Source organism: Eurosta solidaginis, chromosome 1 (assembly GCF_040869045.1).
Source record: "Eurosta solidaginis isolate ZX-2024a chromosome 1, ASM4086904v1, whole genome shotgun sequence".
Taxonomy (NCBI): Eukaryota; Metazoa; Arthropoda; class Insecta; order Diptera; family Tephritidae; genus Eurosta; species Eurosta solidaginis.
The window spans coordinates 65,537,523-65,550,332 of NC_090319.1; the positions used below are offsets into that span (position 1 = coordinate 65,537,523).

A 12,810-nucleotide genomic window follows, 5' to 3' on the forward strand; every position below is an offset into this window, starting at 1 on the left:
ATTTCTTTTTTTAATTTTTAAGCTTACGCTACCTTTTCTACGGCAGGTTTATTCAAAGATATCAGCGAGAATCACCACAAAAGCGATTTCCCGTTTTTTATGAGTGGGTTTTCTCAATATGTAGCTTAAAAATGTACACTCCCAATTTTCTACAACAAAACAAGTTGTAAAAAACTAAAAAAATCTAAATTCTCCAGAATAAAATTAGGAAACTGAATTGTATAACAAAACCACGTTTAATCTGTCGCTCTTTTCTCTCTCTATACTATGCTTCCCCGGATTTCGAGCCTCAGTAGGAATGTGATGATTGTTAAGTTGTACAGTGATTATACACAATTCAGTTATTCTTATACACCGAAAATAAAATTTGAATTTTGCTTGCTGCTTGTGTCGTACACTGCTATGATAGTGATAACTCTGAGAGCAGTACACCACTCTAACGTTCAAAGGACCTTCGTACAATTCCTTTTCCCCGAGATAAGAGGAAAATAGTCAATTTGCAAGCAACAAACAAATCAAAACCCTCAAATGGTTTTTAATAAAAAATATGTATGTCACTTTAAAATGGTAAAGCAAGACAAAAGCACAGTAATGGTTTTATTATGTAAGCTTCAGAGCTATTCACGATAATAAACACTTGTGCTTTGCAATATTTTTGTTTCTATTTAGTTTTCTTTTGCGTCTCAAACACAATGTGCTCGAATATTTATACAAATTCTATATGAAATTATAGATCAATTTGATAATTCCTCTCTCTCTTGTTTATGATTTTTACGCGTTTTCGTTTTTATGATCGATTTATGTATCCTTTAATTGTTTAAAAAACTTACAATCTGTAAAGGTGAAATGATATTAGGAAAATAATGTGATTAATATGCGAAAAATATTACAATACAGAGAATTATTTTAAAAAGCTGGAAACAAGTTTTATTTTATTTACATAAAAGTGATCTAAATAACATACAATTTAAGACAAAATTAGTTTCTTGTTTTAAATTTTTTTTATTATTTTAGTGATAGTTCTATTTATGTTCAAAAGTATTTTCATTTCAAGACTTTTATATATATGGAAATTAAAAAAAAATTTTTATTATATCGTTAGCTTAATGTGAAAATGTGCTAAGTCAACTTTTACGAATTTTACAAGAGACGAAAAAAAATGATTAACTTTTGAAATAACCTTCTTTTTTCAAAACTGTGAATGAGGATACCTTAATTACAATGCTGAGTGTAGAAGCTTTGAAAAAGATAAATAAAAATCATGTATGCCAACCTAGCAGCTATTTTATGACTTAGCACAATTTCCGCACTCATAACAAATTTTTTCTCCTGACTTAGCACTTTTTACTCAATATGTTTTCCCATCACTCTTCACCTTTAATGATTGAAATAAAACACTAAAACTATATATTTCACAAAAACTACTATTTATTTCTCAAACTGTTTCTAATGGTTCTTATCTACAAACTAAATACTAAATTTCTTAATCGTTGTCAAGAGAATAAAGACTTGAGTGTAATTTTTAACTCCAAACTTTCTTTTTCTAGCACCATTGACTTCGTTGTTTCAAAATTTGTTGGAATGGTTGGGTTCAGTAGACGTAACACCAGTGACTTTAAGGACCCTATGACGTTGAAGGCACTTTATATATCTTTGGCAAGAAGTCGTCTTGAATATTGCTCAATAATATGGAATCCTTTCTATGAATCTAACTCCTATAAAATTGAGAGAGTTCAAATTTTTTTTACAAAAATTGCTTTACGTATGCTTGACTGGCCAGACGGCCTCCCATCATATACCAGCAGGTGCAAATTGCTTGGTCTTCAGGCTTTGCATGACAGAAAAACTTGAATCTCACTCATGCTTGCCTATAATGTAATAAACTTTAGCACGAATTGTTCTTATTTATCTCATTTGTTCATTCCATATATTCCAATGCGTGATCTTCGGCATAATAGATTATTTACTTAACTACTATTTAATTAACTAATAAAACGAATTATGCTATGAATGAACTTATAACTAGGACTATACATCTAGCAAATCGATTCAGTAGTGTTCTTAATTTTAATAACAGTTTATATAAGTTTAAGCTTGAATTGTTTTCTATTTTTAACTAGTCTGTAAGAAAGCATGTAGTTATCGACATGTAAGAATTGAAGTAGATTATGGTCAACGCAAAGCATTTATCAAATACCAAAGGTATGTCTCAATTGGGTGAATCCAATTTCATGGGGTTGTGTAGGCAACCCTCTCAAGGGGTTCCCAACTCAATATATAGCTTCTCCAACCCAATTGCCAACCTCACCTACCTGTGGCGAATTCTGTTTCATTGACAGCCGAGGCTCTGGCGACCCCAAGTTCGTCATGGAACTAGGGGGTGGGGAGGACGGGATGGCCTAGAAGGTTTAATGTGGTCATATAAATCGTTCCAGAGATGGTGGGACTAGTACCTTAATAGTGCTTTGTTACCGGAACGTACCAGATCTATATGCGGCAAAGGACCATCAACATCGGCCCAAAGCCTTCGGGGAGTGTTTTTATCGTTAATACAACAACAACAACAACAAAGCATGTACTTTACACCGAATGAATTAAATAAGTAAATAAAATGCGCGCACAAAGAAATAACTAGTAATTCAGATTGATATTATTGACTGGTTGACTTAGCACATTTTTTTGAACATTTGACGACTTAGCACATTTACACATCATTGCAAACAGCACGTAAAAATTAAAAATTAAAATATTTGTTTTCTTGTGACCGATGTATTTTGAATTCAGTTTTAAAACTGCATTAAAATATAAAATAAAAAAAGTGACTTAGCACATTTTCACATTAAGCTAACGATATGTATTTCTCTATAAACAGTTCCGTTAGCCAAGGTCTCCTTTTTAATTTGATTTTTTTTAACTTTCTTGAGCTTTTTAATTTTGAAATTTTTATATTTATATTTTTTTAATTCTGGAAATTTTACGTTTTTTACAATATCTTATAAATTTTTTTTTCTATATAATGCATTTTAACTTTGTTTATAATGCATTTTAACTTTTTTTTATCATAGTTGTTGCTGCTCCTACTCAACATAATGAAATTTTTATATTTTTCTATAATTTAAAATTTTTTATTTTTAAATTTATTATTTTTTCTTTTTTTTTTTTTTTATTAACATTTTTAGTAAATTTTTTATTTTCAATTAACGAGTTTCTTTTAATATTAAATTTTTTTTTTAATTTCTACTACAGTCTGTCTTTTAAGCGTTCCTAATTATTATTTTGAAATAAACATTGTTAAAGAGACTTCTTTGTATTTTAATATTTTTTTATTATTTTTTTTCGTTTCTTTACTTGCTTTTTAGTTTTGTCTTTTGTTTATTTACTAATTCATTGATTTTTAGTTTTCGTAATTTGTTTTTTTTTTTTACTTTTTAATTAAAAATTAAATTTTTTGTATCAATTTGTTTAAAATTATGTTTTAATTAAATTGCTTTTATTTTCTTATAAATTTTAAATTTTTTTGTGTTTTATCACTTTTTTAATCTCTTTATCTAGTTATTTTTTTTTAGTTTTAAAGTACTAAAATTAAGTATATAAATTCTTTTGCTTCTAAGAAAGTAATTTTTTTATAAAATTTCTTCGTTTTGCAAAGTTTTTTTATACTTTTTTATTAGTTAATATTTGTTTTATTTTTATTGTTTTATTTTATTTTACTTATATAATTTTACATTTTTTTGTCTATCTTTATAGTTTTTTATCTATTTAACTTTTATTTTATTTTATATTTTTTTTATTATATTTTATCAATTTTTTATTTTTTTATGTTGCAGATTTTTTTATATTATAATATTTTCAATTCATTTCGGATCAAAATTTTTTTTTTATGGTTAGTTTATTATTTATCGGTAATCGTTCCAATATACATTAATTGTGTCCCCTTATGTTTTTATATTTATGTAAATATTTTTTCATTTTTTTTTTTTTGTAAGTATTTTTCTTTTTTAACTTTTTCGTTTCTTTTGTTTATTATTTTTTATTTTCTAAGATTATATTTTACTTTTTTCTAGTTTTTCGTATAGTTAATAAGAGCTTATTTTGGTTGGTAAATCAAAATCACAACATAAGTCTTCCTTTTTTCTCTCACGCGTTTCGAGCCGTTGTGTCTGCGTCAGGGAGGCTATATAATAATTACAACAAGGAACTATAATTGGAATTTTTTTATAGTTTATATTCTTAATATGAAAAAAATTAATTTTTTTTAACGTTTTTTTTATTTTCATAGTTTTTATTTTTTTTTCTATTTTTAAGTTTTTCAAAAAAAATTTTTTGTATATTTTGTTCCTATTATTTTATATCCAATTAATTCATTTCTTATTGTTTTTGGTTTTAGTTTTTTAATTTCATATTTTTTACTTTTTTAATAAATATTTTATTTGTTTTTTATTTGATACTTACATTTACATCATTTAAATGAGTACAAAACTTGAAAATGTTTTTTGTAACTCATATTAATTTATGTGGACAAAATATGAATATGAATATAATTTTTTTATCGCCCTGTACGTCTGCTCCTATCATCATCTCCCGTTCCTCACCATCATTACCCTCCTGGATTCTCTGCTTCTCCTTCTCCCTATCCGTCATCTCTACTATCCCTTACATTCTCTCTTTCTCTACATAACATCTTAACATCAATGTAAAAGGAAATGTATACGATTTTTTCGAAAAGATCAGTGGTAAGTTTTCAGAAAGAAGTATTTTATAAACAATTGTTTTTGTTTTTATCGGCCTATTGATAAATCATTCAAGGTTCAAATCGAGCTCAAGGCCAGAACAATAATTTTTTTCTAATGATAATTATTGTTATTTTTTAATTTTTCTAAATTTGAAAAATTGTATTTTGTTTTTGGAATAGTAAGTAGAAAATTTTTCAGACAACCTGCCATAGCTGCGCAGATAGATCCATTTCGAAGGGTGCTTAAGTACGCTTTACGCATGCTGCGCTATCCATTTAGCTATACAGCAGTGGTTTGTTTGACTGGCAAATTTGCTACTTCTATTCCTTTTTATACCTTTCATGAAAATGAAATGGTATATTAATTTCGTCAAGAAACCGAAAATTGTAAGTCCTTAAAGGAAAATAGATAGACCCACCATTAAGTATACCGAAATAATCAGGTTGAAGAGCTGAGTTGATTTAGCCATGTCCGTCTGTCCGTCTGTCCGTCTGTCTGTTTGTATGCAAACTAGTCCCTCAATTTTTGAGATATCTTGATAAAATTTGGTGAGCAGGTGTATTTGGGTGTCCGATTAGACATTTGTCGGAACCGACCGGATCGGACCACTATAGCATATATCCTCCATACAACCGATTTTTCAGAAAAAGAGGATTTTTGTAATATCTTACCCAATTTAACAGATTGAAGCTTCAAACTTCACCATATACTTTCGTATATTGCACATATTGTTGCCTGAAAAAATTTATATATAGTATATATCCCCCACAACCGATTGTTCAGATAAGGAACTTTTCGTATTACTGCCCTATTTTAAGAGCTAGAGGCTTCAAATTTCAGCGAATGCTTACGTATATAGCATATATTATTGTCTGAAAAAATCATAAAGATCGGTGGTATATATAGTATATATATATAGTATATATATATATATTTTCGCAAATTTTAGCCCCATTTTAACAGCTAGAAGCTTCAAATTTCACCGAATATTTACTTATATAGCATATATTGTTGTCTGAAAAAATCATAGAGATCGGTTGTATATATAGTATATATCTCATACAACCGATTGTTCAGATAAGAAACTTTTCGCAATTTCTACCCCATTTTAACAGCTATAAGCTTCAAATTTCACCGATTGGTTACGTATATAGCATATATTGTTGTCTGAAAAAATCAGAGAGATCGGTTGTATATATAGTATATATCTCATACAACCGATTGTTCAGATAAGAAACTTTGCGCAATTTCTGCCCCGTTTTAACAGTTAGAAGCTTCAAATTTCACAAAATGCTTTCGTATATAGCATATATTGTTGTCTGAAAAAATCATAGAGATCGGTGGTATATATATTATATACTTCATATAAACTGTCATATTGACCCCTTTTTTACGGCTAGAAGCTTCAATATTCATCAAATTTCATCAAATAGTTACGTTTACGTCATATATTTTTGAAATACGTGATTCGTAGCCATAGTTTTTACATGCAGACCACAAAAAACGTGAAGCTTTGCATCCTCACACAGATTACCTACCTATTTTTATACCTTTCATGAAAATGAAATGGTATATTAATTTCGTCACGAAACCGAAAATTGTAAGTCCTTAAAGGAAAATAGGTAGACCCACCATTAAGTATACCGAAATAATCAGGTTGAAGAGCTGAGTTGATTTAGCCATGTCCGTCTGTCCGTCTGTCTGTTTGTATGCAAACTAGTCCCTCAATTTTTGAGATATCTTGATAAAATTTGGTGAGCAGGTGTATTTGGGTGTCCGATTAGACATTTGTCGGAACCGACCGGATCGGACCACTATAGCATATATCCTCCATACAACCGATTTTTCAGAAAAAGAGGATTTTTGTAATATCTTACCCAATTTAACAGATTGAAGCTTCAAACTTCACCATATACTTTCGTATATTGCACATATTGTTGCCTGAAAAAATTTATGAGATCGGTCGTATATATAGTATATATCCCCCACAACCGATTGTTCAGATAAGGAACTTTTCGTAATTACTGCCCTATTTTAAGAGCTAGAGGCTTCAAATTTCAGCGAATGCTTACGTATATAGCATATATTATTGTCTGAAAAAATCATAAAGATCGGTGGTATATATAGTATATATATGGTGGTATATATAGTATATATATATAGTATATATATATATATTTTCGCAAATTTTAGCCCCATTTTAACAGCTAGAAGCTTCAAATTTCACCGAATATTTACCTATATAGCATATATTGTTGTCTGAAAAAATCATAGAGATCGGTTGTATATATAGTATATATCTCATACAACCGATTGTTCAGATAAGAAACTTTTCGCAATTTCTACCCCATTTTAACAGCTATAAGCTTCAAATTTCACCGATTGGTTACGTATATAGCATATATTGTTGTCTGAAAAAATCAGAGAGATCGGTTGTATATATAGTATATATCTCATACAACCGATTGTTCAGATAAGAAACTTTTCGCAATTTCTACCCCATTTTAACAGCTATAAGCTTCAAATTTCACCAACTGCTTACGTGTATAGCATATATTGATGTCTGAAAAAATCATTGAGATCGGTGGTATACATAGTATATATCTCATACAACCGATTGTTCAGATAAGAAACTTTGCGCAATTTCTGCCCCGTTTTAACAGTTAGAAGCTTCAAATTTCACAAAATGCTTTCGTATATAGCATATATTGTTGTCTGAAAAAATCATAGAGATCGGTGGTATATATATTATATACTTCATATAAACTGTCATATTGACCCCTTTTTTACGGCTAGAAGCTTCAAGATTCATCAAATTTCATCAAATGGTTACGTTTACGTCATATATTTTTGAAATACGTGATTCGTAGCCATAGTTTTTACATGCAGACCACAAAAAACGTGAAGCTTTGCATCCTCACACAGATTACCTACCTATTTTTTATTTTATATTTATCTTAAAAATCGTTTAGATATGTTCAAATTTCACCAAATGCTTACGTGTATAGCATATATTGTTGTCTGAGAAAATCATAGATACCGGTGGTATATATAGTATATATCCCATACAACCGATTGTTCAGATAAGAAACTTTGCGCAATTTCTTCCCCATTTTAACAGTTATAAGCTTCAAATTTCGCCGATTGCTTACGTATATAGTATGTATTGTTGTGTCAAAAAATCATAGAGATCGGTGATATATATAATATATATATGATGGTACATATAGTATATATATATAGTATATATATATTTTTTTACGATTTCGGCCCCATTTTAACAGCTAGAAGCTTCAAATTTCACCAACTGCTTACGTGTATAGCATATATTGATGTCTGAAAAAATCATTGAGATCGGTGGTACACATAGTATATATCTCATACAACCGATTGTTCAGATAAGAAACTTTGCGCAATTTCTGCCCCGTTTTAACAGTTAGAAGCTTCAAATTTCACAAAATACTTATATTGTTGTCTGAAAAAATCATAGAGATCGGTCGAATATATATTATATACTTCATATAAACTGTCATTTTGACCCATTTTTTAAGGCTAGAATCTTCAAAATTCATCAAATTTCATCAAATAGTTACGTTTTAGTCATATATTTTTGAAATACGTGATTCGTAGTCATAGTTTTTACACGCAGACCACAAAAAACCTGAAACTTTGCATCCTCACACGAAGTACCTACCTGTTTTTTATTTTATATTTATCTTAAAAATCGTTAAAGTATGTAGATCTGTTCACTATATATTTCTTATCTTATACATCCGATTATTCGGAGATTACGAACAGGATAAGATTATTGTTCAGCCCCATTCATGAAAGGTATGAAGTCTTCGGCACAGCCGAAGACAGTCCCGTTCTTACTAGTTACCAACTATATTTATTCAGTGTTGCGCCATCTGGTGAAAATCACTGATAATGCTGGATTTTTGTTTATTGCCAATTACTTTGTTTGACATTGTTCTGACCTTGAGCTCGATTTGAACCTTGAATGAAGTATTTTATATTTATTTCAATACTTTTTCTTTTCTTTAGTATTAATAATTAAGATCTTGATGTAGATCTGAAAAGCTAGTTATTGCTTCTTTTCATGTGTCATAATGGCATTTTCTAACAAAAAAAAAACACATTTACAATGTTAGATAATTCATTTACTTATTGACCATGAAAATGTTATTAACCACAAAAGTTGTTTACAAATGATTATTTGATTATGAATATTTTGTTTTTGTTTTTATTTGCACGAGAAGCTTTTTACAGCTGAAATAGTGTGGGCACATAGGCTGGTAGTGACTGAATTTGAAGAAATTTTGTTTCTTTGTGATTGTCCGAATAGATAATATTTAGACAAATATGTACATATGTTTTTCAATCAAAATATTGTTTAGTAACAAAATCGGATGTGTTCAAAAGTATATTTCATACATTTCGATTTTTTTTTTATAAATATAATTTGAACCGAAAAATCCAACTCAATATACTCAATTTTATTCATACAACAAAAACGTACATCTGCACCACCAAAAAGCACCATCTGTAAAGTAATCAGTTGGGGTCACCAAAAGTTCAAAAGTGTGGAAATCACTCGCCCAGGAAATCTCTGTGGATAATAAGCATGTAAATCAATTTTGTAGTAGCGCGTATTCCAGAGACCAAAGCTCACTGGAAAAGTATTGGAATTAAATACAAAACAAAAATATGAAAAGAAGTTCATTTGAAATTTGGAAATCCAGAAAGACATACATAAATAATCCAGAAATTTACGATTGCAATATTTATATTCAATATCTGATTATCCCACAAAGCAAATCATTCGAACTTACTGGGAGTACAACGTCCTTTCATCCTAAAAAATGTTACATTGATATATTTTGCAATCACTTTTTTTGTTGATTTTGAAACTTGATCCGAATTTGCAGGAAATAAAACTCGTCATAAAATCAATAAATTTTGAGTTGAGATAGGGTGTCTAAGAAAAATTGTTGAAGTCATTTGAAACAAATTCTAAGAAAGAGCGCTCCGCAATCAAATTCTGAAATAGGGCGTCCTTCACCCGAATTCATTTGAAACAAATTTAGAGAATGGGCGTTATTTTATTAAGTTCTGAGTTAGATCTTTATTCAAATTCTAAGACAGGACGATTTAGAACTGACTGCACAGATAGGGTATTACTCGACTCATAAGTCGATATATATAAACGAACAATTTCTATAATCCCTTGTCGAATTGGGCTTGAAAATACACTGCTCTCGAAGTTGCGCCATCTTTCTTCAGAGTACGGAGAATGACGCTACAGGAAGCACAACTCAGAAAGTGGTTTGTCTCCACACGAATTGTTCTCTACTGGGACATTGTGTGGTAATGTGGTCCATACGTTTTCTGTGTATTGCATTTGCGATATTTCCAATTCTTCAAACTTGTCCAGTTGTGTTTAAAAATAAAAATAAATGATAAATATGACGTCTAATGCGGCAGTTACCCACCAACGTGTGCCGTAAGTACGGTCGTTTGTGTACGAAGCACGTTTGACCGAATTCTCAAGCCCGTAGGAATTAATGTGTGCGTCTGTGTACATGTACATAACATATTTGTGTGTGTATTGTTTACAACAAAGCACTGTTGCCATTGGCCAGTTTGCATGTATGCTTATGGAAACATCAACTTTTTCCAATTTAATTTTTGGTATTGTAAAAGGCCGGAATAAATATTAAATAAGTATAAATAGATTACATATTTATAATCTGCACTTTTACATAATTATTTCGAATTATTTTCACAATTTTTCAAACTTTAATTAGGTGTTTTTGCATAAAAGTGCAAACGGTCAAAAATTAGCGCACAAAAGTTTACTAGGCAACTCTGTCTAGTGAGAGAGCGATCAGCTGACACGTTCTTACGGAAAAAAATCAAAATTGTTTTGATTTCTACGTTCCGGACTACGTACGTACGGGCGTTGAACGTCGGTGAGTTTTCGTTTACATTGTACACTCATAAGATAGGTCGTGTCAGCTGACACGTTTTTGGTACGTACGTTCGTGAGGAACTGCCGCATAAGACTTGCCATATCAAGAATCAAATTGTACACGTGCATTGAGAAAATTGCGTGATCAAGCAAGCAACATCTGGCGTAGACAGTCCATTTCATATTTACATACTTATGTACTATATGATTATATCCGAGCAAAAATCGGGAGTGTTTAATGTAAGCTTCTAAAGAGTGCGCTGTCAAGTGTCTAATAGCAAAAAGGGATATCCCAGTGTAAACTTCGAGGGTTTTTCGTGGAAAATTTAACTTCTGGACTTGGGATAGTTTGTTTTGAAGATGTAAAAGTGATGCAACGGTTTTGTCCTAGGACAACGCAAAAGTAATCACAACATATTTTTTATATGAATTATTTTTAATTATGAGAGGGTCAACCTCACGGAAACCTCTTTACATACATGTACGGAGTTCTAGTGATTTTCACAGGGTATATGTCCGAATACATACGTAAATGCAGCTCATTCAATATATCACATTGAGTGGAAGAAAATACAGCTAAACGTAAAATATAGTAAATAAAATTTAAACTGTGCAAATACTATTTAAAAGAAAACACTTTAAATATACATTGGAATGTAAATGAAGTCACTTACAGCAGCGAACAGAAAAAAAGCAGTGGAAATTTTTATAAAATTTCGTCAATTAAATTTACTTTTATAGTTATAGGTCTCTTAAAACTTGCACTGATTTTTAAAAATTGTTTTCCTAAGGGTGTTTGTTTGACTAAAATTATCAGGCCTACAAAACTACATATCCAAAACGTTCAGAGAATCCTAAATAAAAAGTTCAAAACTTTCTCGAATTTTCGATTTTTTTTTCCAAAAAGTTTTATGGATGGTTTGTATAGTTTTAGTTAGAAACTTTTTTCTGAATATAAACATTGGCACTGTCATTTTTCTGTTCACAGCTGTAGGTGCACAATTACGCATTGAATTGCTCGTTTTATAAGTCTGTGACATATTTCCTCCTCTAGTCTAAGTGTAAACATATTTATTTAAACAATAATAATTGCCCAGAGTTGACTAAGTGGACTTTGTACGATTTTTGTTTTGTAATAAAAAGTATATCGCTGTTAATATCGTGCTGTGACCGAAAAAGTACCCTAAAGGGCATTGTGAATAAGACAAGTGTGATATCTTCAGCATAGACGTCCAAATAACTGTATGGACTGTATGCGTAACCATATTTAACATCCTGTCCAAACGGTAAAAAGTAGCCATCCTGAACGCCTGCTCAGGCATTTGATGGATAAGATTGTTGTGTACACAATGCTAAAGAGTTTAGAGAGAATGTACATACTTCGACCGACATTAGCTTAATTTGTACAGTTATCTCTTGTGTCTCAAGAGCAACCAAGAGTAGAATTCTTTAAATACTCCAACAACAGGAACAGCTACTGGTTTCTTTACATTTTATACCTTCCTCAGGGGAAACAAATTGTCAGACATTGGAGTAACTCTAACGCTGTATGGAAGACGAAGATCCATAATATTAAACCTTCAAATCTGTTGAAATTTTTTATTGAAGATTTTCAAATAATAAGAGGAAAAAAATCTTCATATTTTGTTGTTATTTATGAACGGTCGACAGCAAAACTTGGATTTATATTAATGCTGAATACAAGGGAAACTAACAAACGTATCCGCAAATGTGCGGTAAACGAAAAAGGGCAGTAAAAAGGACACATCATTTTTTTTTTTTTGTCTCCACAGTGACGATACTTCGATCCTTACAATCAAACGGGGACTCATGGTTCTTCCGCATTAAGAGGAAGACATATCAGATAATTCAAAGGTGGACACATTATGTTATTCGTTAAAGGGGGATGCGGATATATATCAACTAATAAGCATCTGAGTGCCACCTTTTGAAGGAATGGAATTGTATCGCAAATTCTTGGACCATTTTGCGGCCACTTCGTGACTATTTCGGGATCACTACAAACACACTTTGGGATTATTTTAAGGATCATTTCGAAACTATAATCGATGCAATTTTGGAGATGTTTTAGGGTGACTTAAAGAT

General features: G+C 30.5%; 1 pseudogene; it reads right to left on the bottom strand.

Annotated features, from left to right (window-relative positions):
• Positions 1 to 12,810, bottom strand: part of LOC137234026 (serine proteinase stubble-like) — a 159,603-nt pseudogene that overhangs the window by 339 nt on the left and 146,454 nt on the right.